This window comes from Carassius carassius, chromosome 43, assembly GCF_963082965.1.
Source record: "Carassius carassius chromosome 43, fCarCar2.1, whole genome shotgun sequence".
Taxonomy (NCBI): domain Eukaryota; kingdom Metazoa; phylum Chordata; class Actinopteri; order Cypriniformes; family Cyprinidae; genus Carassius; species Carassius carassius.
The window spans coordinates 1,092,326-1,117,500 of NC_081797.1; the positions used below are offsets into that span (position 1 = coordinate 1,092,326).

Consider the following 25,175-nt stretch of genomic DNA (forward strand, 5'->3'; position numbering starts at 1 on the left):
ACCTGCAGCAGTGACCGCTGACAGTGAGCCGTCATTAACACACACACACACACACACACACAACACGCACGCATGCACACACACTATTAGGTCTTAAAGTTAATAGCTGCACTAGTACTTTTCTTGTTACAAAATAAAATTAATCGAAATCAACAAGTTAGTAAACAGATAAACAGAGATAAAAATATACATTGAATAATAACATCAATTATACTTCATATATTTTAAGAATCACATTTTGCATTAAGAAAATGATCTGTTTTTGCAGTAAATTTAGTTTTATTTAATATGCATTAATGATTAAAGATGGATGTATGATAGATAGAATGATAAAATGAACAAACAATAGATAGATAGATAGATAGATAGATAGATAGATAGATAGATAGATAGATAGATAGATAGATAGATAGATAGATAGATAGATAGACAGATGATTTAAAACATACATAATAATACATATAATTAGAAGAAATGACTGATGAAGCCATGTTGGTTGGTTGGTTGGTTGACAGCCTTAAAAAATCAAAACTGAGATAAAATCCAGAGATGAAAACACTTTAATTCAGCATTAATGAAATAATTCTGTCAGAATGATTCATGTCAGCGCAGTAAAACACTGGTGACTGTTTTATCTGTTTCCTGTGAACGTAAAGTCGCAGTAAAAGGTTGTAAAGATTGCATCACCTTCATTCTTCTGAGCTGTAAAAGCTTTTTATGAGAGGAAAGAGTCATGAGATGATATGAGGTGCATCCCAATGAGAAGTAAAAACAAGGGAAACTGATTTTCAACAGTACTTGATAAAATGTTAAAGACAGACGTGTTGTGAGCTCTGAGGTCTAACCTTTTGTTGAAGAATATGTTTGAATGAATTCAATTTTTAAATAATTGTGTTTAATAGTGTGCATTTCTCCTAACTACTTTTTTCAGTGGCACTGTTATGTAAGTTTTTCCATTTATTTTCTCATCAAATGTTTTTACATGTCTTGGTTAAAATGCTTAAAGCTACAAAGCAACCAGCCGAGGAGAAACACAACATTAAAAACTTTCATTTGAAGCAAAAAAAAAAAAAAAAAAAAAAAAAAAAAAAATATATATATATATATATATATATATATATATATATATATATAATATAATAAATATAATATATATAATAAATAGCATTCTTTGAAATATAACAAAAAAAGACAAAAATAGGACATTGTGAACTCAACGGCTTTAATGAGGGCAATAACTACAATACCATAATGCACTGCAAATGACAATCAAATGAAAAACAATGGGGAAATAACAAATATTTAGTATTTCGAAAATTCTAAAATTATTCAGTAAACATCTCTCTTTTGGTTCACACAATTCCTTCAGGACACGATTCAATCAACAACACCACTGTGCTGCTCAGAAACACAACAGTTCTGCTGTGAGGCTTTATAGGTAATATTTTTGATGGCAAAATTGAACAAAAGCATATTAATGTGTAAATTTTTCACATTTTCATATTTACTTCTTATTTACTAAACTTTTGTATAAAATCACATATGCACTCGTGACAAAAATAGAACTCGTGTGATATTGCTCTTGATGTTGGTGTGACATCACTTATCATATGATAAAAATATGAGACAAAAACATAACGGGGCATTCTTTGCCCCAATATCTTGAATTCTTAGTGCATAACTGCATTTATGGAGTTGTTGTCCTGCATTATATTTGTCAACTGTATGAAATGTAAGATGAGTACAGGTCTGGGGGCGGGGCCAGTGCATTAACGAGAGTTGATTACACTTCACAACAGTGGGCGGAGCTAGACATCTCAGAACACTTAACTCACTGCGAATTTTTCTGGACTGCATCATGGGAATTGTAGTTTTTGTTTTTTACCACAAAATCCTCTATTAAAGACAATTATAAAAAAAAAATGGATGGGATCAGCAAAAGCATATACAGTTTATTAACAATCTCAGAGCTCACAACAGGTCAGTTTCCCAATGTAGAAAACTAATGGGAATTTTACTTCAAAAACTACATTACCCATGATACTGTACAGAAAATTCCACCAATCAGCGAGTCATGGTGAGCAAAAGAGATGTTTGTCTCCTTCCACTCCCATGAAGCACCATGAATGATACTGATCTCTAAATGCTACCAAAATACTTTAATATTTTTAAATATTTTTCAATAAACTTTTTTTTCTAGACACAGTCCTTGAATTTGAAATTCAATTGAACTTCTTTTTAATTCAATGAAGTCATTTGCAGTGCTTTATGGGATTGTAGTTCTTTCCCTTACTAAAACCATAGCTGGCTGGTTTGGATCAGGGCTTGGTTCATAGTTGTTTAATCAAGACTTTTTAACTTCCTTTAATGAAAGGGGGAAAAAACACTTCTGGAACCATTAGCACTGAAAAAGTGGCCTCTATAGATTCTTTTTATAGGATTTGATCTGATGTTTAGCGCTCATTGTCTCCATCGTCTGAAGTCTCTGAGTGACTCACAATGGCTGCCGCTCACATGTTGTGGTACACCGAAACACTCGCAAGCTTCCAACCCTCTCACTTGACCTTTGACCCCCCGATGACCTGTGGGTGGCCCCCAGCAGGATCTTGGGAAACTGTTCGGGGTCTGTTAGGGTTCAAGTTAAAAAAACCCAAACTTCAATTCAGCCTAAAGTCATAAAATATCCATGAAAGTTATGTGAAAGAGCAATTGATGGAGGTCAAAGTCACTTTTAAAAGTAATATTTTTTGGTTCCTTAAAGAACCTTTCAGTGAACAACTCTTAAAAGAACAATTTTTCTTAGTCTGTAGAACATTTTAATCATTTAAAGAAATTTTTTCCAGTCTAAACAACCTTGTAAGGTTCCATGGATGTTCAAGGTTCTTCACGGAACATTGATGCCAGTAAAAAAAAACATTGCTTTTTAAAATTGAAAGAGTCTTTCTTCTTCATAATTCTAAGAGAAAAAGAGGAAAATGTTAGGGAATGTTTATGCCCACAAGGAATCTGAAAAATTGCATTCGATAGGTAAAAAGATCATCTTACATCATCACATTTACAGTCCAAACACACCACACAGTATCAGTAACATGTTGAAGACGGATGGCATGGAGATTTATTGCGTAAATTTGTTAAGGCAGCTTTGCTTAACACTGTGCCAGAGGAACACAATCTGACCAAGTGTTTCGTGCATGTCTGTGTGTGCGTTTTTACTTTAAGATTAATTAAAGCTATTGACTAATTATCCTGTTTTGATTTATTCCTGATTACTGCATGGGTATTTGGTTTTAATAGTTTTAAATAATATTTCGAATTAATTTTTATTTTTTTATATTTTGTTTTCATTTTAATTAAGTTAAAAAAGTAAATTTCTGTTGTAATATTTAGTAGGTTTTTTGTATGCCTGTATTTCTTTACATTTTTTGTAATTTATTAGTTTTAGTTAAGTACATAAAACGTGTCTTTGCAACTAATTAAAATAAAAAGTTATTGTGTGTGTGTTTGTATATATATGTGTGTGTGTGTGTGTGTAGGGTGCCTCAGGGCTCAGTTCTTGGACCACTTCTCTTCTCTGTCTACATGGCATCTTTAGGTTCTGTCATACAGAAACGTGGCTTTTCATACCACTGCTATGCTGATGACACTCAACTCTACCTCTCATTCCATCCTGATGATCCGACGGTAGCTATTCACATCTCAGCTTGTCTAACAGACACTTCTTCCTGGATGAAGGACCATCCAGTAAGGATGATTGATGATCAGCTGACTTTCTCAGACCACATTGCTAAAACTGTCCGATCCTGCAGATTTGCTTTATTCAACATCAAGAAGATCAAGCCCTTTCTTTCAGAACATGCTGCAGAGCTCCTTGTTCAAGCTCTTGTTCTGTCCAGGCTGGACTATTGCAATGCCCTCTTGGCAGGTCTTCCAGCCAATTTTATCAAACCTTTACAATTAATTCAGAACACGGCAGGAAGATTAATTTTTAATAAGACAAAAATAATGCTTGTCTCACCTCTGTTTATCAATTTGCACTGGCTTCCAATAGCTGCTTGCATTAAATTCAAGGCATTGATGTTTGCCTACAAAACTACCATTGGCTCTGCACCCATTTACCTAAATTCATTACTTCAGACTTATGTGCCTCTAGAAGCTTGTGTTCAGCAAGTGAACATCGCTTGATTGTTCATCCCAAAGAGGCACAAAATCATTTTCACTGACTTTTAAATGAAATGTACACACATACAGTATACGTATATAACTTTTATTTTTATGTGATTAATGCACACACACACACACACACACACACACACACACATAAGCAAAAAAAAAAAAAGTTTACATTTTTAATTTTATTTTCAGTTAACTATAAAACACACCTCAGTGACCGCTAACACCGCTCACACTCTCTTTAGAAAATAAACGAATGTAGGGGTTATTTTTCTGCTATTTGATCTTAAGACCTTTTTTTGTTGTTGTTGTTGCAAGCCTCTCTGATCTTCTGAAACATAAGCATCTTCTTTAAGAGCTCTTCTGAGCTGAAACGCTTCAGTGCTGCTCAAAGACACGACTGGCTGGATGTTTAAAAGCTGTCTGCGCTCGTTTACATATGGAAAGCTTTGACCCTTAGCTCAACGGCACCAGTAAATATGCATGGTTAACATTACTGACACACCTTCCTGCTTTTTTGTGTCTGATATTTAAGCTTTTGTTAATGATTGACCCCACTAAACTCTTCGGACACTGATTGTGCAATGATGCAAGGCAGCTTTGCACGATTATGTATCATATCATTAACCACATAAAGAAAAAAGTTACATTTTTACAAACTGAATTTTGAATAAATATTGCATAAATATATATATAAGACAAAGAATCAAAAATACCATATATGAATATATTCTAGCATTATTAATATAAAAAGTGAAAGTGAAGTGACATTCAGCCAAGTATGGTGACCCATACTCAGAATTTGTGCTCTGCATTTAACCCATCCGAAATGCACACACACCGAGCAGTGAACACACACACACTGTGAGCACACACCCGGAGCAGTGGGCAGCCATTTATGCTGCGGCGCCCGGGGAGCAGTTGGGGGTTCGATGCCTTGCTCAAGGGCACCTAAGTCGTGGTATTGAAGGTGGAGAGAGAACTGTACATGCACTCCCCCCACCCACAATTCCTGCCAGCCCAGGACTCAAACTCACAACCTTTCGATTGGGAGTCCGACTCTCTAACCATTAGGCCACGACTTCCCACGACTTCTATCTATATATATATATATATATATATATATATATATATAACATTTATACTGTATACCAATATTCATGCATATCTATCTATATATTAGCTGTCCAAAACTCATCAAATTTCAGATAGTTTTTTGAACAAACCCTATCATTTACCCCCTGAAACATACCTTACAAGAGCACACTAGAAGAACATCACTAAAAGCAAAACATTTAGAGGCAACAAGCTTCTGTCTCGGAAAACTTCGGTTTTTACTGTTTTGGAACGCAAGCTTTAGTAAACATGACCTGAGAGAGAGTTTAAGCGTTTAGGACGAATTGGCTTTGGAGGCACTTAATTTAAAGTGAAAAATGCTGAACATCAGGGTCAAGTGAAAGATTTAGCCAGTCAGACAGATACTGAACGGCCTCTCTGAGCTGAGCCAGCAGGAAAATCAATCACTCCAGCCACTTTCCGAGACCTAAAATGGAATTAAGTTCCCCTGCACAGTTCATCTAGCTAATGGAATTCCTGACCTGCCTGTTTGTAGGGAAAGTCATTGAGGGTTTCTCTAGCACTCTTTTCATCTGACAGTTTCAAGCGATTGCAAAAATGGCATAATTTATGACCCTGTTCACAGCCAAGCCTCCAGACAGGTGTTCTCATCATCCCACCTGAAACCTGCATTTTCTTTGGATTAAATCCCCCTTCGTTTTCCATCCCAACTCCGATTCTCCTTAGCTTAATCCTCAAATTCCATGGCCCTAGGAATGCCGGAGTGGCCTGTCAATTGTCTTCCCATCCTTTCAGAGGTGAGTTCCCAGGCTTATCCCTGAAGACAGATTTGTGATGCTGTCAAAACAACTATCCTGAGATCTAAACTTCCCACCCCTGTGGTCTTACTCAACATGTGGCTTTGGAAAGATTTCTGAAAGTGGATTTGTTGACAGTACGACCCTCTATTCCGATGGCCCTTCATATCTGTGAAAGAAACACACAAAACTTAAAGAGCGACGAGAAGTATCAGTCAATCAATCTTGGTGACCGTTCATTGGTCGTATTTACTCTTGTTGAATAACCTAGATGTGGCTAAATAAAGACGATTGTTTGCTGTTGCATTGCATTGCACGGGCAATGGCTTGTTGAAAGAGCCATGCGTCAATTCTGTCAGGGACTTGCTGAAGCTAAAATTAAACTTTCTGTGAACTTCGCCTGAGTCGGTTTACAAGCTCTGGACACTTTGAAGAGGCCTAGGGCACTTGTACATGGCCACATAAAGCTAGTGAAACAGTTTCACACAATTTAACCTCACTGGTCAATATAGCTGGCCTGTGTTTCCCTGTGAGCCCTGGAAACATCGGATTAAGTAAAACTTTCCACCGAACACCATTGCCACATTGCCTTGTACAATCTTTGCTTCTTTTAATGGCAAACTAGCACCAAATGTGCACAAAGCATCTACAGTATGATATAGATAGGGTTGAGTAAGTATACTCAGCCCTGTTTCCATCTTTTCTTAATTCATGTCATTTTTTCCATGTGGGCAAACAATTTGCAAAGAACTTGACTTGGACAAAACAGCCATATGAATAATTTGGCAATGCTGTTTCCTTTAATGGTTATAAAGAGGCTGGTGGTAGTACGGTGGTAGGATCATGCAATGGTAGAAATGTTAATAGTAGACCACTATGCCATTTAAATTGGGGTAGATCAATGGATATTTCATGCTTACATCAATTTTCTAATGAATTTTGCAGAATGTATACCGTTTCCTAAACTGAGACTAAACAATTCAAGTTCTAGATGGTTTTCAAAGTAAGGAATGTTAAGGGTTAACATGATGACATATGGCATGCTAAATATTTTGTTTTTAGCATCATTAGCAATAGGGGTGAGAGTTATATCGGTAGACATTATTAACGGTAGAAATTTGTCAACTTATTAAGTATTGCAGTTTAAAAACAAGTTAATTTAAGTTGTTGAAACGCAATCAGCAACATAAGAGATCTCATTTCACTATATGCATGCACTGTCTGAGAGGCCTTCATGCACGCATTATTGAAAGCAAACATCTGAAAAAAAAACAAGAAAAGAAGAAAAAAAACATGCATAACAGTATATTGGATCTGGGCAGCTCTTAAAGTGACAGCAGTCTAATATTCCTGCTGCCTGTCATTCATGCTCATCAAAAGAAAGAAAATTGCTCACTGCTGCTGAGTAAATCACTTTTATAACTTTAATAAGACAAAATATATATTTAATTTACACAGTTAACAATATCGAGTGTTATTATACATTTAAATACTTTATACAACGTATGTAGCATTTATTTATTTTATTTTTTTTTTGGGGGGGGGGGGGGTAGAATAGTATTGTTTTTTTGTGATAGTGACACTGGTGACAAGAACTATGAAATGACTATGGTAAAAGTTTTGATATCTTAAAGACCTTGTTTAAAGTAAAAATATTTGTATTGTGATATATATTGTTGCCGTGAAAGAAAAAAAGACTCATACAGTGATATACGATTTTGGTCATATCACCCACACAAAGCAATTTAATCAACTACAGTGCAAACTCTCTAGGATATTTCAAGTGCCAACAGAATTTTAGTTTGACCAGAATGCATGTTAAAGACATTTTCTTGCTACTGTGCTTAACTTCTCGTGACTTTTCATGCTAAACAAAATTTTGCATGTAAGCGCTAAGTTAAAATGCTTACATATACATGCGTGGAATCAATTAAAACTGGTAGTATGTGAAGGCAGGGCCTCTGGGGCCCCGGACATACTGCAGGCGTCCTCACCCAGCAGGCTTCAGACTCTGACGTTGCAGTTGAATGAGTCTGCGCTCTCAGGTTTCAGTCTGGCTAGCAGCTGCAGTGTTCTCATGCATTGGCCTTCAAACTCGCTCACTGCTTATCTAGAATCAGTTCGTGATGACGTTAAACTGGCTTGAGATCAGTTATGAGGGGATACTATCAAACTAATCTATTTCATGTGCATTTGAGGGTCTGTTGAGAGTGATGCTAAACTCTTACATACAAGTACTGTGGCAGCAGGTTGGGTACTGAATGACCGACATATGCATACACCACAAAATTACCATGATACTTCAATAATACCATGACAATGCAACAGTACATATCAAAAAAAAAAACATGTTACCACCATGGCACTTATTATTTAGTGAAATTGCATAGATTAAAACAGGTTTATATGCTTTGGCATAGCAGAATCATCAGGGAATGAGGAATCCCTGGTTGAAAAACCCCCCAGCATATTCTGGTTAGGTATGTTTTGAAGCATGGAAGCTGGTTTGAGATGGTCCTTAGTTGGTCATGAGTTGGTTTAAACTAGTCCTGAGCAGGAGCTGGTTGTTAAGGACCAGCACCTGACCAGCTTATAACCAGCTAGGAACCAGCTTAAACTACCTCAAACCAGCCACAATACTTTAAAACATACCTAACCAGTATATGCTGTTTTCTGTTGTTGGTGTTGTTGTTTTTTCAACAGGGATTTGTCACCAAAAATCATTTATTTCCCAATTCTTTCCAGGTTTCGCTGGCTGTGTCAGGCCCTTGCCTTCATAAGATACTATCCTACACTGTTTTGGATCTGTGACAGTAGACAGCTGTGTGGTGTTTTGTTTATTAACAGCTGAAAACCTCTACCCCAACATGGCTCATGGGATGCACTGACAGAGAAGGGGGGTTAGAAGGGGGTCGGCAGGATTTCATAGATCTAAATCAATGCATAGGACAAATAACATCATCTTTACACAGAGCCATCCTGACTGAAATGGAAATGTTGAAATAAGGAATATTCTACAGCTTTCTCACAGTAGGCCAGAGTCAAAAGTTGGTTGAAATGTGTTCAACTGTTGTTGACCACATAAAAAAATGAGATTGCCAAGTATTTGATCTCCTAACCTGCACCAAATTCTAATACCAAACCACAGGACTAACTGCAGAAAAGCATGCAGTTAACTAGCACACACTCATGCACTCACATTAACTATATCTAATAATGTGATTTCCACAGAGGCGGAGCAGTTTCCTTCATGATGGCTCTTCTCCTGCTGACTGGAGTGTTTCACGCAGTGCGGATTGAGAAGAGAAGGAATGTTACTTCATTCCCTAGAGGCAACAGTCGAGACAACTGCTGCTCTATTTGTGAACTGCAACCAAAATAACAGGTTACTGAATTGGGTGGGATTGGACCCGAGTGGCCAATCAGTGGCTAGAACAGGGGTCAGTGTCCATTAGAAAGGTCTAAGTGTCACTAATGTGAGCGAAGGACCCCAGGGCTCTGTGTCAGGCCCGCTAGGTTTTCCTAATTAGCTGTGCTGGCTAAACATGGATGGTCTGGCCCTGATAGTGTTATATGGATCAACTTATTTAGAGAGCAGGGGTGCTCAGATAGCTAAAAAGGGCAGGATGGTGATGAAAGCATCTTTTGGGATTCTTTGTTTTAATTATCCACATCTGAAAACCTACTATTAATTGATTTACACATGTAAGGTACTAAATAAGAATGAGATGTTTGGCTGCAATCCCTCCACACCTGGTACTTAACTCACCATAAACGCCAAAGGCACATGTTTAAACCAAGCTCTTTCCTGTGAAAAATGTGGTTAATGCAAAAAGGTCATCTTTCAAATTCTGGATGGACAATGATGGACAAAATTATTCACTAAGTTTCAAAACCCAGAGAGTTGCCTTGCCATTTACTGTCTAAATGTTGAACATGTTTCCTGAAATGGCAACTGATTTGGAATGCTACGGTTCCCTTTCAAGGGAACTTCGAACTGCGTCCTCTGAGGGGACACTATGGGGAACACCTCGTCGTGACCCGTGTCTGAAGCATACTTTGAAAAACGCCAACGTGTTGGCCGGCGACAGCCTCTGACGTCACTACCAGCGCGACTATAAATACGCGCCCGTAGGACCCGTCACTATCTTCTTCGTCTTCAGTTGACTGTTTTGTTTGAAGCGTGCATCTGAGAAACGACCAAAACGGTAAGAGCGATCTATTACTGTTTTCATCATGGCTTCCACTAGCAAGGCGTTTAGACAGTGTGTGCATCCGTGTCAGCGTTATCTGACACCCGATGACACACACACTCTTTGCGTCTCTTGTTTGGGCGAAGAGCACGCTCGCGATGTCCTTGAGGGGGCGGTCTGCGTGCACTGCGAGTGTTTCTCTCTGAGAAAGCTCCACTCTCGTTTGTCTCTCTTTTCGAGGAAAGAGGGACAGCCATCTGGATCCCGCGGCTCAGGCCCCACCGTTGCCGAGGCAAGGAGGAGAATGAGCTCGTGGGGATCACAAATGGGTCTCGCTGAGGAGTGTACAGAGGGACCTTTTCAGTCCCTCAGTCCCTCAGTCCCTCAGTCCCTCAGCTTTCAGTTTCCACTGAGGTGGTTATCTGGTAACAGATAGTAGGCCTCTCTGTAGGTGAACTCCCACATATTGTGATTATCAGGTAGCAGGCTTCACAGGCCTCTCTGAATGTGAGCTCCCACATACTGTGGTTGTCAGGTAACCTTTCAGTACACATGCTTGCCTGTGTACTTTCACAAATCCACATGGTGGTCAGTGTGCACGTTAACGCTTTGCGCACTGTCTGAAATCCACGTAAAGTGGTAAGTGTGCACGCAAGTCTCTGCGCACTTTCTGAAATCCACGTAAAGTGGTAAGTGTGCACGCAAGACTCTGCGCACTTTCTAAAATCCTGTATGGTAAGGGTTACGCGCTCCACTTCGTTCCCTTTCTTGGGATGATTCGCCCCGGTGTTCCTTGGGCTTCATCCAACCGGTGTGTACTTATTGTACACCCCAAGCCCCCTCAACTTGGGGGGGCTGTGTGGGCAATTCTCGGGTAGTTCAGCAGCGCTCCCCTTTTCTGAAAGGGTCACCTATGAGCATGCTGCTCGGAGCTCGGAGTCTTCCTCTCTTGGGAGACTGATTCCCGGTTCTTCAGAGCGCTCCAGTACCACATACTGTTTGAGACGCTCTGTGAGAGCAGGCATCCTGCTGAGGCAGGGGCTGAGGCCTCCAATTGCTCTGCTCCCGGGCCATTCTTCTACGAGCTGCTCTGACAGAGTTCCACGAGAACCCCTCCTTAGAACAGTATTTTTAAATCCATGTTATGGTAAGTGTGCACGGGAGTCTTTGCGCACTTTCTGAAATCCACATTGTGGTAAGTTCGCACGCTAGTCTCTGTGTTCTTTCTAAAATCCCTAGATGGTAAGGGCTTCGCGCTGCTGCTTCGTGCCCTTTCTTGAGTTGGTTTAAGCCCCGTTCATCTTGGGCACCACTCCACCTAGGTATCCTCGGATACCTATCTAGAACAGGGCGCCGCTACTAGAGTGCTGTGGGGACAGCCCTTTCGGCAGGTTTTTGCGAAAGCTAGCAGTAGCCCCTGTGTGACAGGCAAAGACTTGGTAGAGGAAAGTGCCAGGCTCTTAGCCGTATCCCTTTAAAGGAATCTCTGTGATTCCAAGCCTTTAGCTCTACCCCGGGCCAGGGCCCTACAGGATAAGTTGGGTATGTAGCTTAGGCCTTTGGCCGTAAGGGATAATGTCATAAGGCAGCCGTCAGACCGTCCCAGGGGCGACTCCAGGTGAAGAGAAAAGCGGTAGAGTTGGTACTTAGTGTTTGCCATGATTCTGGTCTGCACTCCCCTCAGCATGGCGGCGTGGGTATACTGTTCCCCATAGTGTCCCCTCAGAGGACGCAGTTCGAAGTTCCCTTGAAAGGGAACGTCTCAGGTTACGAATGTAACCATGGTTCCCTGAGAGGGAACGAGACACTGCGTCCTCTAGCTCCCTGCCATGCTTCGGACGCAAGCTTCATGAAGAAGATAGTGACGGGTCCTACGGGCGCGTATTTATAGTCGCGCTGGTAGTGACGTCAGAGGCTGTCGCCAGCCAACACGTTGGCGTTTTTCAAAGTATGCTTCAGACACGGGTCACGACGAGGTGTTACCCATAGTGTCCCCTCAGAGGACGCAGTGTCTCGTTCCCTCTCAGGGAACCATGGTTACATTTGTAACCTGAGACGTTTTGTATATTAATAAACAACATTTTACTTATGAATTGCAATGTATATTGAGAGTGCTTTCACCAGAAAAACAATAATCTATACATTAAAAAAATTTATCCAAAGCAAAAATTTTGGTGATCCTTAAAGTGCTCTCTTGGTTTTGGTGGTACAGATCCCAACTTAAATGCAGATTAATCTTTATTAAAGGGGAAAAAATGGGGGATTTTCTCTAGAGGAAACCTTTAAAACACATCTAACCCACAAACATAAATCCCCAGGTCGTCAGGAAGACCAAATCTCAACTGTTTAGGGTAGCAAAGCATATTTATCCTCTTGTGGTCTTGCCCTGCATATCAAAGGCTGCGAAATGGCTGACAAACTCAGTATTTACATTTTATTTGCTGATGTGTACCTATCAATAATGGATGTACACGACTGCGTGTTTAGAGAACGTGGAGCCAAACTCTTTCATTGCAGTAATTTCTGGTGCACCTCACCTGAACTGCTTTGTGGGACTGAAAATTATGGTTAGGGCTCCGGTGTCTGCTTACAATAGGTCATTTAGACTAGTTCACCAAATCAAAGAAAAGTCTGTATCCATTTGTCTGGCCATGGAGACCCTGTATGCTGAAAGACATCCAGAAACACAAGCCAAACCACGTAAACTACATAAGTCAAAGCTCGAGGCTTTGTTACTCCATTGTATTTGGTCATGTAAGTTATCCGTGACCACCTACGGTGCCTAGTCATCTAACAGAGAATATATTTGTCAGCAGACTTTTTTATTTATTGCTGTTTAAGTCTTCAAGTGTGGTATGTGTGTCATTCCTGAAGAATTAAGCTTTTACAGGTGAAAAAAAATCCCAGTTGTAAATTGACCCAAATCTAGAGACTTGTGATTGGACCAGTAAACAACTTGTTGAGATATTTTCCCTGCATTTGCTAGACGAGCCAGCATGCTGGTCAAAGTTTGCTGATCCAGCAAAAGCTCCCCTCGGGAAATGAAGCACTTTGGTGGAGACATCTAATATGCGTCTAAATCGGGATCAAACCACATATTTAAGCAGTGAATGGGCCAATAGCCCAGCCCAGCTAATATCTTTAATGAGTCTCTCTCATATTGTCGAAGTGCGAACCCAACCCAACCCAACCCAACCTTGGCTGCCAGTTAAAAGCAGGATTACTCAACTAATCCCTGGAGAAGTGTTGGGCCGCCCTCCCCCGTCTCCTTCAGCTGGAGTCTTTTACAGGTGTCTGCCTGCATTTGCATTGATGTAGACCTTGAACGTGGAGCACATAATGTAACATTTACAAAGAAAACCACAATGCCTGTTGGGGAAACCGATTTGTGATCTCGCTGACATTGCAAAAACTACTTAGTCACTGCACAATGCCTGATGAACTTTGGAGAAGGGCTACACTTAGCATATAAAGTATTAAGCAAAGAAGTACTAAGATGGTAACTATTTAAAATACTCTTTATGCCAAACAAACACTTTTATTTTCATGTTTTTGAATTCTTTTCAAGTGGACACTTTTCCAGTCATTTTTCCTTAACAAAATAGATTTCTTAATAGAAAAAAATAATTACTTTGTCTCTGCATGTTTTAATGAGAGCAAATGTTTGTGTTGGCTGACTTTAATGATGCATATCTTCATTAACCATTTGTCTTCCATAGTAGCATACATTTAGATCATGCAGCCATAGTTAAAACCACACATACAGCAGCTCAATACCATGGGAAACATATAGCTATATGGTTTCTAGGTATTTGAATAAAACAACAGTAGTCTAAATACATTTAGAATAAATGCACAAGCACTATTTAACTTACTGTATACTGTTTAGTATTCCATCAGTTTCCACTGTTATGCTGATGATACTCAGCTATATATCTCAACGAGACCAGGTGAAACTTCTAAATTATCTAAACTAACAGAGTGTGTTAAAAATGTAAAGGATTGGATGACCAATAATTTTCTCCAATTAAATTCGGATAAGACAGAGATATTAATTATTGCACCAAAAAACACCACACAGAATCTTGTAGATTACAATCTGCAACTAGACGGATGTACTGTTACTTCCTCTACAGTCAGAAATCTGGGTGTTATATTGGACAGCAATTTGTCTTTTGAAAATCATATTTCCAATGTTACAAAAACTGCATTCTTCCATCTTAGAAACATTGCCAAGCTACGAAACATGTTATCTGTTTCTGATGCAGAAAAGCTAGTTCATGCATTCATGACCTCTAGACTTGACTATTGTAATGCACTTCTAGGTGGTTGTCCTGCTTCATCAATAAACAAGCTACAGGTAGTCCAAAATGCAGCAGCTAGAGTCCTTACCAGGTCAAGAAAATATGATCATATTACCCCAATTTTACAGTCTCTGCACTGGCTACCTATTAAGTTCCGTATCAGTTACAAATTATCATTACTTACCTATAAGGCCCTAAATGGTTTAGCTCCTGCGTACCTAACTAGCCTTCTACCACGCTACAACCCATCACGCTCCCTAAGATCACAAAACACTTTTTCGCATTTGGCTCCCAAACTCTGGAATAGCCTTCCTGATAATGTTCAGGGTTCAGACACACTCTCTCTGTTTAAATCTAGATTAAAAACACATCTCTTTCGCCAAGTATTCAAATGTGCATTATTATTCTTTAGCTTGGGTTGAACAAATAAATTTTACTTTGTTGGAGCAGCAGCTATGCTAATTATGTCTCTATTTGTTTCTTTGTTTTGCCACGGGATTCACCACGGGATATGCACATGAACATAAACACTTATAAGCTGCTACTTAATATTGTAGAAACTTAATTTTCTGTAAAGTTGCTTTGCAATGATTTGTATCGTAAAAAGCGCTATACAAATAAACTTGAATTGAATAAATGGATATTCGGTCCATGTGGCAACAATTGAAATGAGTAGCACTGTCATTCTGCTGTTGCCACATAAAAATATTGAACATTTATCAAACTCTTGTTATCAATTTATCGAGGATAATTATATAGCAATAATGATCGTTATCATTTTTGTGTGTGTTTATGCTATTACTAAAACATGTTAATATTATGATTCAGCTGTGTAAGACTATCGCTATTGGACAGCTTCCAGAACCCCAAAGTCACAGAAAACTGATTTTCCACATGCTTAGGGAAAAGTCATGCACTAATACCCTTTCTCTCCAATGTCCTTCAATACAGTTCCTGAACTGCTCTTAGGGATGGAAACTGCACTTCAACATATAATCTGTTTTGTTTTTACGATCTCCATGGGCAGTATGATACATTACCAAACGGTTCTGCTCTGAGTATTTGATTATAGCATCTGTGCTCATGTGCGTACTGTAAGTGCTTGGGTTCGTACTGTAGATCTATGTGTGTACCACATATGTGTGTGATTTAAGACATGATGGAAACAAGCCAAGAGCAAACTTGATATTATCATCATCGTCGTGACCGGCTTGACTCACTCCACTGAGTGAGAGCTTCAAAAAGTGCCACATCGGTCTAAATATCTGTGTTTCGGCATACTTGTAATGAAATAAAGCATGTTATTCAAAACTTGCTCGAGTGCAAGCATTAATGCATGAACATGACTATTCCTTAACTGCAAAAGCATCAAGTATTAATGGTTCAGAGCTAGTCTCAACACTTTAGGCATGAAATGAGGTGTATATACATTCAATGTTTGTGTTGAGCAAATTGAACAATTGAGTTTAAGTGCTGAACACATGTTGTCTAAAGCTGAATCCACCGTGCCAAGACAATTATGAGTGTTGCGGACATTAACAGCCTTCTGAGGCTCTATACTTTTCAAACTGTTTTAAGGGTAAGTAAATTCACAGTCCAGCATTGCTAAACCCTCTTCATCGGACAGGTCACGTGGGAATACAGCCCAGGTGGTTTTCATTTTCACCCTCATCTGGAGAATACGTGCTCCTGCGTTCAGACTTCCCTCGCTCTCCTCGTCCTTCTTCCCTTCAGTCTTCACTCAATCTTGCCAGCAGTCTCCTGGTGGTGCGGGACACCTTCTTATTGATTTATCTCATATCCTCACCTGTGTTGTCAGGTTGTAAAAGGCCATTGAGCTGCAGATAATCTGGGATGGAGGAGAATGAGGTCACTGAGCAAATTGTTTGCTCTGAATAACTTACTTTAAGGGTTTGGGTTCAGCTTTACCTGGGAAAAAAGGTGGCGAGACTTTATGTGCACTGTTAGAATTCACCCTCCAAACCAGAGTGTGGTTCATTCTTGAAACACAAATTATTTTTGAGAGAGAGAGAGATTTCTGATCCTTCATTGAAAGTCCAGGTAAACTGCAATTTGAAGACCTAAAAAGGCCAAAAAAGGGGGCATTAAAAAATATTAAAAGAGCAGTTTAATCCTATCCAATCATTTTAATTTTAGAAAAATAAATTGAGGTTATATTTGGATAAACTTCCCCCTTAATACAACCAGTTTGTCATTCTGTTCAGTGCTGGTACAGAAATTACACCCTTCACCGTTATTTCATTTACATTTAGCCATTTTGCAGACGCTTTTATCCAAAGCAACTTTTAATTGAGGAACACATAAAGCAATTCTTCTTAAAGAGACGAACAGACACAGGAAGTGCTTTCAGGCATTTTTTTTTCAAATAAGTACAAGCTAGAAAGGAAAGGAATACTTTTTAAAATCATTTTTCTAATTTAGTCTTTAATAATTTATTAAAGCAGAACTGTAAGCAGTGTCGAAACCTTAAACCAAAACCAGTCACAAAAAATGACTTAAACTGTTCAGAACCAATCAAAACCTTTGGTGCCACAATTACATATAAGACTTTAAGAAGTTTGCATGAACACATGTGCAAGTGATAATAGTTAATTCTATTGACGGGGAAATCTTAGTCAGTGCATGCGATGAAAGATATGGAAAGGCCTATTATTCCCAGCTTAGATCCACAATATTCTACAAAACTGGTTCTCCACACCTGTAAAGAAAGAGAGAACTGAATGTTATTACAATCAATAATATTAGAATACAATCATTCATGCTGTGAAGTGACCGCTGGTTTATTTATAGCCAAAGAATTGCTGAGACAATGCTAATGAAGAGAAATAATTAGTTTCAGATCTGTTACTTACCTCCTACCAGGGACCAGAAAACCTCACACAACTTCACCCCCAGAAACTCTCAGGGTCACGGTGGCCACACAGCATCTCGGCCCACCTGAGTCGGACATCACATCTGGTTTGAATTATTGCCATGGATCACGGGTCCCAATGTGGCTCGCATTAGAAAAAGCCACGGCGCTGCCCGGTCAGAAAATTGATTCCTATTCTGCGCAGGATGATCTAATTACCCGACAATTCTTCAGTTACGAAGCCTCAACCAATAACATCCCACAAACTCCCCCGCAACCACAGACGCCTTTCCTGTGTTTGCTCAAGACGCCCCTGGACTCGCCATCACACACACACACACACACACACACACACACACACACACACACACACGCACAGACACACACACATACACTCCCTCTCAATTTAAATTTGAAGTGACCACAGACACACTGATTGAGTTTTTGTGTGCACTAATATGAAATTCATGAGAAACCTGGTTTTACGTAGTTTACATGGTCTTTGGACAGATAAATAGAATGCAAAAAACTAATGATAGAATTAACAAATAATAGGACAAAGACAGAAAGAACAACAGAACAAATTGTTAACAAATCAGACACCTAATATGAAAACAATCGGTCTCATTTACTAATAATTGCATTGATTGTTTCATATTTGTGCGGACAGGACAATAAAAAATGGGCTTTCCACACATGCTTTTCTTACAGTGCTCTAGCCTATTGAAACTTGTTTCTGCCACAGAATTTTTTTTTTTTTTTTAATAATTGCAACTTTTTATTTCACAATAATTTCACAGTTATTTTATTTCCGCAAGTTTACATCTCGCAAATCTGACTTTTGAGTGATGCAATAAATCGTGTTATTTAATAATTTTATTTTAGAATTTATTCATGGATTACCTTTATTTATTTATATAGTGCTTAACGATACAGATTGTAAAAAAGAAACTGAACGGCATTAAATAGGAAAATAGTGTGTCAATAAAGCCAAAAGGCAGTTCATCATTGAATTCAGTGATGTCATCATACAGCTCAGTTCAGTTTATATAGTGCAATCAAGTCGACGATATCACTGGATATTATGTGGATTATATAATACAATTAATGCAACATGCTTTAATGTAGGCTAGAGATGTAATGATGTTACAATGAAATATGACATCTGAACACGATACAGAATAAGTGCTTATTGTGTACATGTGGTTTCAGTTCCTGTTTTTTTTTTTTCATAAATTGACAATAAACTTCAGTAAAATGTATTGATTCGTTCGTAGGCCTATGCACATTTCACACACAAATATGTGCGTACGCATGCTTAGTGGATGAGACCCAATGTAACTCTGAGAAAAAAAGAAATATATATTTAAATACTGTAAATTTATATTGTACTATTATACTTTAAATAAACTGTGCAATATTGCAGAGGAACTTCTAAATGAAGTCAACGAGCCCAATGACCCGAGATAATGATTTCGACGTCAAGAGCGCTTCCAATCTTAATGAAATCTGATGCAATTTGCGTAATTTGCCTGTTCAGCTAGAGTGTGTGTGAATTTGGGAATTATGTGTGTGCCCTTCAGATTTCCGAAATGATCCCTAATGCCATTTTATCAGGTAGGCCTAATGAAAGGATCAGTGCTGTATCCTGACCCTGGGGACAGCTGAAAAAGCCCATTCCCTTAGATAGCAGGGCTGTAATGGCTGAAGCTGATGTTATCTTGAGGAACCCACAGGAAGGAACAAAGACGGACACACACTCACTCGCTGTTTTCATTCTGTGTTTGATAGGCCCCCTTTCCATACGTGACATCCCTGCCAGATGCAACCTTAAATGGATAAACCTCTTGGCTACTTGTAAAAAGTCATGCATAGCATGCAAACAGACTTTATATGGTCCTCAGCTGTCTTCACAACTGTTGGAACACTCTTAAAATTCTGATATACTACCAGCAAAATCAAAGAACATTCTGTTCAGTTAGTTCCACTGAGGACAAAATTAATTGATTTTTTAGAGGTTCTTTGCAGAAAAGGAAAGAACCTTTTTCTTTGCGATTACATAATAGCTAGACAAGACCCAGGCACTCCGCCTTCTTTCACATTCATTTCTTCTATTCAGTCGGTCAATGCCAAAATGGGAATTTCAAACAGCCTGCCAAAACAAACCAGTGACAATTCACACCCCTACTATTGGTCCATGGCAATTACGTAATAGGTAGGTGTGGCTCTGAGGCTCCGCCTTCTTTGACATGAAAATCTTCTCTGTTTCGTTTATTCTGTTCAGCCAAAACAAAGTTTGTTTCAGGAAACAGTTTGCTCCCTGACTTGAAAACACCTTTAAACTACTTTTGGTCCATGGTGATGATGTGTGGCTCTGGGACATCTTTGGTCATCTTTGACAAGGAAATCTTCTCTTGTTTAATTCAGTCTGCGAAGGAGAGATGCGAGTGATTCTAAGTGACACTGACACTCTTCGAATTTCTTTTTACCCCTAAGCAAAAAACAAAAAAGATCTTTGCTGTAAGTAAATCAGGACCTTGAGGTTCAAAACACTTTATGCAAATATGTGACCACTAATGCTTCAAGCTATTCAAGTTTGATGAATAATTGGACTTGTAAAGCACTGGCCAAAGTTGTCTCCCTTCCTCCTGTTTCTTTACCCGTGAGGTGCCTCAACAAACAGCAGATAAGCGTCTCCCGAGAGCACCTTTCCTCCCGGGAGAACTCCCTGACCCAGTCGCGGTGGGTCCTCGCAAGCGCTCCGAATGCTGATAAGTTTCCCATTCATCTCGTCCGCCCCCCTGCCAGCCCACACCTCTCTTTCACTTCATATTTTGGTGCGGTTCCATTGACTTTCTCCTCCATTCAGACCGTCTTTAATCCCCGGCTCAGTGTCCAGCTAGGCCCTCCACAGAGCTGTCTTTATTCGGAGCTTATTGCGCGTCCGCTGGCTGGTTTATCTCCGGCCCGCAGAGAGTCTTTTCAGGCCTGCTCTTAATGACCTGGGGAAGCTCACATGCTCGGCTTCCCAGGACTGCAATAACCCGATGCTGTCAGGGAGGAAAACGACAGGGAGAAGGGAATTAAAAAGATAGGGGTTGACAGTCTTGCTTTGGGAGAAAGTGTGTGCACTTAAAGGAATAGTTCACCCAAAAAGATGTTCAAAGTGACTATGAATGTCAAACTCCAACTGTTGAACTGTTGTTGTCAGGAAAAGAGCCCCACACAACTTGCAAGTCTGAACTGCGAGACGTAAACTTAAAAATAAATGCTAGACACAATGTCAGAATTCAGTCTTGCAAGCCAGGATATAACTCATAATCCTGAGTTTACATCGTGCAATTCTGAGTTTATAATTCATACAGTATTTGCAAGACGCAAGTATTTTTTTTATTCCATTGCAGAAATAAGATTCCGTATTCCGATTTTATCCAAAGCCACTTGCATTGCATGCCTTTTTACATTGCATACAATTTATCAGTTCATGCATTCCCTGGGAATCGAACCCATTGTATTGCCAGTGCCATGCTCTCTACTTGAGCCACAGGAAATATTTGGGTTTCAAAACAAAAAGAGGATAAGTAAATAAGGACATCATTTGAATTAGTGGGATGCATGGAAAACAGACCCACTGTAATCTCCATTTCTCACCTTCAGACGTCAGAACCGCAGAGAGTCCAGGAAGGTGAAGGAGGTGCAGACGGGCTCTGGCAGCATTCCAAAGTCCCAGTGGGGGTCAGTGGCGTCAGGTTTTGGACGGCCGACAGTCAGCTGAACGGTTGCATAACACACTATTACAGTGATGTGGTAATTCTGTGCTTGCTACCGCAGGGTTCTGAGGCCTAGATGGGGCATTTTATTCCTTGAAGCTCCACGTGGGAACAAGCGAGCTGCTGCTATATTTGTCCTCGTCAGTAACCACATCAAGCCATGCGATGTAAGGGGCCAACAATGAGTCCTTTCACACAGCATGTGTGCTATGCATGTTATGTGATCTGCTAGGAGAGGGCTACTAAAATACAAAAAATCTAAATTATGTAAATAACAAGCTTTGGGTCCATTAACCCCCAATGACAAATGTTTCTGATCCAGCAAAGCAATAAAACTGAAGTTAGCTCTATCTTTCTGAAGATGTCACTAAATGTTTTTTTTTACATTTTTATTGGTTTTATTAATGACGAAACTGACGAAAGACGAAACTGTTGCCTAAAAAGAAATCCAAAACAAGTATTTCACAGTTGGTTTAGGGTTACACGGTTTCTGCACTGCAAGAAAACAATGCATTGCAACAATACTAGACCATTCTGTCTTAACTGGCAATCTTCTCTACACTTAAAGTTAAAGCTGCAATGAAAAAATTATTAACAATCCTGTCCGAGTATGTACAGGTGCAACTCAATAAATTAGAATGTCAAGCAAAAGTTCATTTATTTCAGTAATTCAACTCAAATTGTGAAACTCATGTATTAAATAAATTCAATGCACACAGACTGAAGTAGTTTAAGTCTTTGGTTCTTTTAATTGCACTGATTTTGGCTCACATTTAACAAAAACGCATAAATTCACATTCACATCTCAACCAATTAGAATATGATGACATGCCAATCAGCTAATCAACTTAAAACACCTGCAAAGGTTTCCTGAGCCTTCAACTTTATTTAGTAGTCAAATTTGTTTGCATTGTGATTTTAAGTATAATAATGATAAGAATAATAAACTCTAAACAAAACATAGTTTAAGAGTTAAGTGTGTGTATAAAATAAGTGTCAATTTAGCATGTCAGGTGCATTAACATCCAATAACAAGTGCTTTTGTGATTGTGTTGCTGACCAAGCAAATAATAAAACTAGAATGCAAAACCTTTTTAATTAGCAATGTTTTCACTTCAAATAAGCGCCGAAAAATATGAACGTTCTCCGTACAATCTATGATGCTCTTAAACACTGCATGTGAGCAAGTTCACAAACCTCATGTCGCTTTGTTGCTGCTCTGTTTTGCATTGCGTTGCATTGTGATGTGCACTTAAAGTTTAAACACAGTGTTAAAAAGTAATGGTAGTTTACTTGAGACTTATAGCACTTAATATGATAGATAGTTTGGAGTGTGTATACAAAATGATGACAAGAACTTAGAAGCTTAGTTTAGCAAAAGCTTCAGATGGGTTATGGCTTTCCTTGGTAAACACTTGGTAAATAAATAAAAAGCAAATATGCAACACAAAAAAAACTATGCATCTTATATAATTAACCATGTTATCCACACTTCAAGTGAATGCCACATGGAACAAGACTCTGCAAACAAAACATTCTTTTTTTGTGATATCAATCTCAAATTTGGAACACTTGCTCAGATTTACGGTTCTGTTTCTTAGCAGTTTCAGAGTTCAACATGTTTTGTTAAACATTTATTTGATCTAAAATAGTGTATTTGCATTTTACATTTTCAGAAACATAAACTTTTTTACTTTTTTATTCCAATTTTATAACTTCTGTCAAATGTTTTTTTTTTTTTTCTTTTTTTTTTAAAAAGACAAAGCCTGTGCTCAAAAAAGCATTCAGGATTTACAATTTAAGTTGTAGAATTCTCAGGTCTAGGCTCAAAAAGCAGGAACAGGTTCATTTAAGATTAATAACACTCTGTATGATAGATGGTTAGGTTAACATGAGTTTGTGTGCATAAAATAAGAAGACTCTGTTTCCGTCATTGAACAAACATTAAAAAAGAGAATTGCAATTCTGACTTAATTTCCTCGCAATTGTGTGATAAAAATTCACAATTGTGAGTTACAATGACAGAATTGTGAGATATAATAATACTATTATGAGAAAAAAATCTAAATTATTAAAAAATTGAAATTGCAAACAATTTTCTCTTTATTGCATGTCTAATTTGCAGTTGTGTGTTATGAAGTCAGAATTGCGAGAAATAATTGTGCATTTGTGAGTTTATCTCTCACAATTCTGAGATCAAAATTATGGCATTAAAAAGTCAGCGTTACTTAAATAAATAATAATAATAATAATGAATTGGTGGAAATTGCCATCTATAGACTCCAGTGCCCATTTAGCATGTCCAATGCATTTCATTGCAGATTCAGAAAACACATTGCTGATTCACAGCAGTACAGAATGACAAGCAGAAAACAGCAATAAATCGAATAAAATATTTGAGTCTGAGTTTGACTCCAGAAGCCTGCAGCTGCAAAACAAACCCACACAATGAGAAGAGAACACACGCTGTCACCCAGCATGACTGGGAGCAATGTTTGGAAAGCTGCTTGTGTCTCTATACAGTCCCAAAACACTGAGACAAAAGCCTTCGCTATCTGGAAGATCTCACAGCGTACAAAATCTTCCCTGTTAGGCCTTAAAGTCTTTGTTTTTCCCAACTCAAATTGCAGTTTAATGACTTTTTGTCTTTCTCACTGCAAAGAACAAGAAAATAAGAGATACAAACAATCAGTTGACAAGAGCGTCAACAATCAGAATTGCATCTTTACAATGTGAGCCCAATGTTTAATACGTACTCAAAAGGACAAAAATGTCAGTTTCCAAAAAATTACATATACACAGAAAAATTCCCACTTTTTGTCCTCTTCAGTTGGTTTTCACAGCATCAGTCACTCAGTGTTTAAGCCACAGCACTAATTAGCCACTGAAAATTGGTGAAAGTCTATTGACAGAGAGATTTGGGCTTGTGTTCAGCGTTTCTCTCTCTCCACAGCAACACATTTCAGTCGTGTTAGGCTGCTTATCTGCATCAATGCTTTCATTTACTATCAAACTCAAGTAACAAGAAGCCTCTGATTCCAAATGAGCTGGGATCGCTCGAGAACTACTGCTGTGACTTTTCAAGCAGTGCGACAAAACAAGACGTGCAAAAGAAAGATGTCATTCAGATGCATCTCAAAAACTAAATGTCAAAGGAACCAAGAAACAGCCGATGCATTTCCTGTTGGAAGTTGGGGAAGGGCATATCAAAAAAGAACTTAAATTAGGCCAGAAAATATGCAAGCACATAAGTTTAGACAATTTTAACACCGCACAAAAAGTATTTGCGTAGAAATCAGACTCAAAGAAATTTGTTCATGTAGTTCATGCACAGATAATAGACATTTAAAAATAAGGGATGATTTATGGTCCGTGCAGTGCTTTGTTCAATTTATACCATCAAAATTAACAAAATGAAAAATTGGCTTCAAACTTTAATTTTCCATTTCTTTTGAATAATTCACAAATGGATAATTGTTTCTCAGTTTAATTTTTAATTCTACAATCTTGGGTTGTTGCGTCCAAGTCTGATTTTTGAACAAACATAAAAAATCGCTCTGATTTTCCATTTTTCTGTTTTGCTCGCGGTTGGACCGTACCAGTTCCACCGGGGGGTGGGGGTCAGGGTATATTCTGGCAAACCGTTTACCAAACACTTTTCGGCAAAGCAATCTGTGGTACACGCCTCTACTAACAAATGTTGTTTTTAAACATTTTAAATATTTTAACTGTTGCCCCGCCTTCTACTTCTCAAACCTCGTATTTTCTATGATCTAGTGCTAAAACACGGAGGAACTTTGAGCTTCGCGAGTCACCCATCGTGTGTTAGTAGAGGCTTTTACCACAGATTGCTTTGCCGAAAAGTGTTTGGTAAACGGTTTGCCAGAATATACCCTGACCCCCACCCCCCGGTGGAACTGGTACGGTCCAACCGCGAGCAAAACACAGAAATGGAAAATCAGAGCAATGAGTAATTTTTTATGTTTGTTAAA

General features: G+C 38.8%; 1 long non-coding RNA gene across 1 annotated transcript; it reads right to left on the bottom strand.

Moving 5' to 3' along the window:
• Nucleotides 1–19,613: 19,613 nt before the first annotated feature.
• On the bottom strand, nt 19,614–21,195 carry LOC132125508 (uncharacterized). Its single transcript, XR_009426928.1, has 3 exons — nt 21,065–21,195; nt 20,074–20,463; nt 19,614–19,904 (listed from the first exon to the last, which is right to left on the bottom strand). It is a non-coding gene; the product is annotated as an uncharacterized LOC132125508 (long non-coding RNA).
• Nucleotides 21,196–25,175: the final 3,980 nt, after the last annotated feature.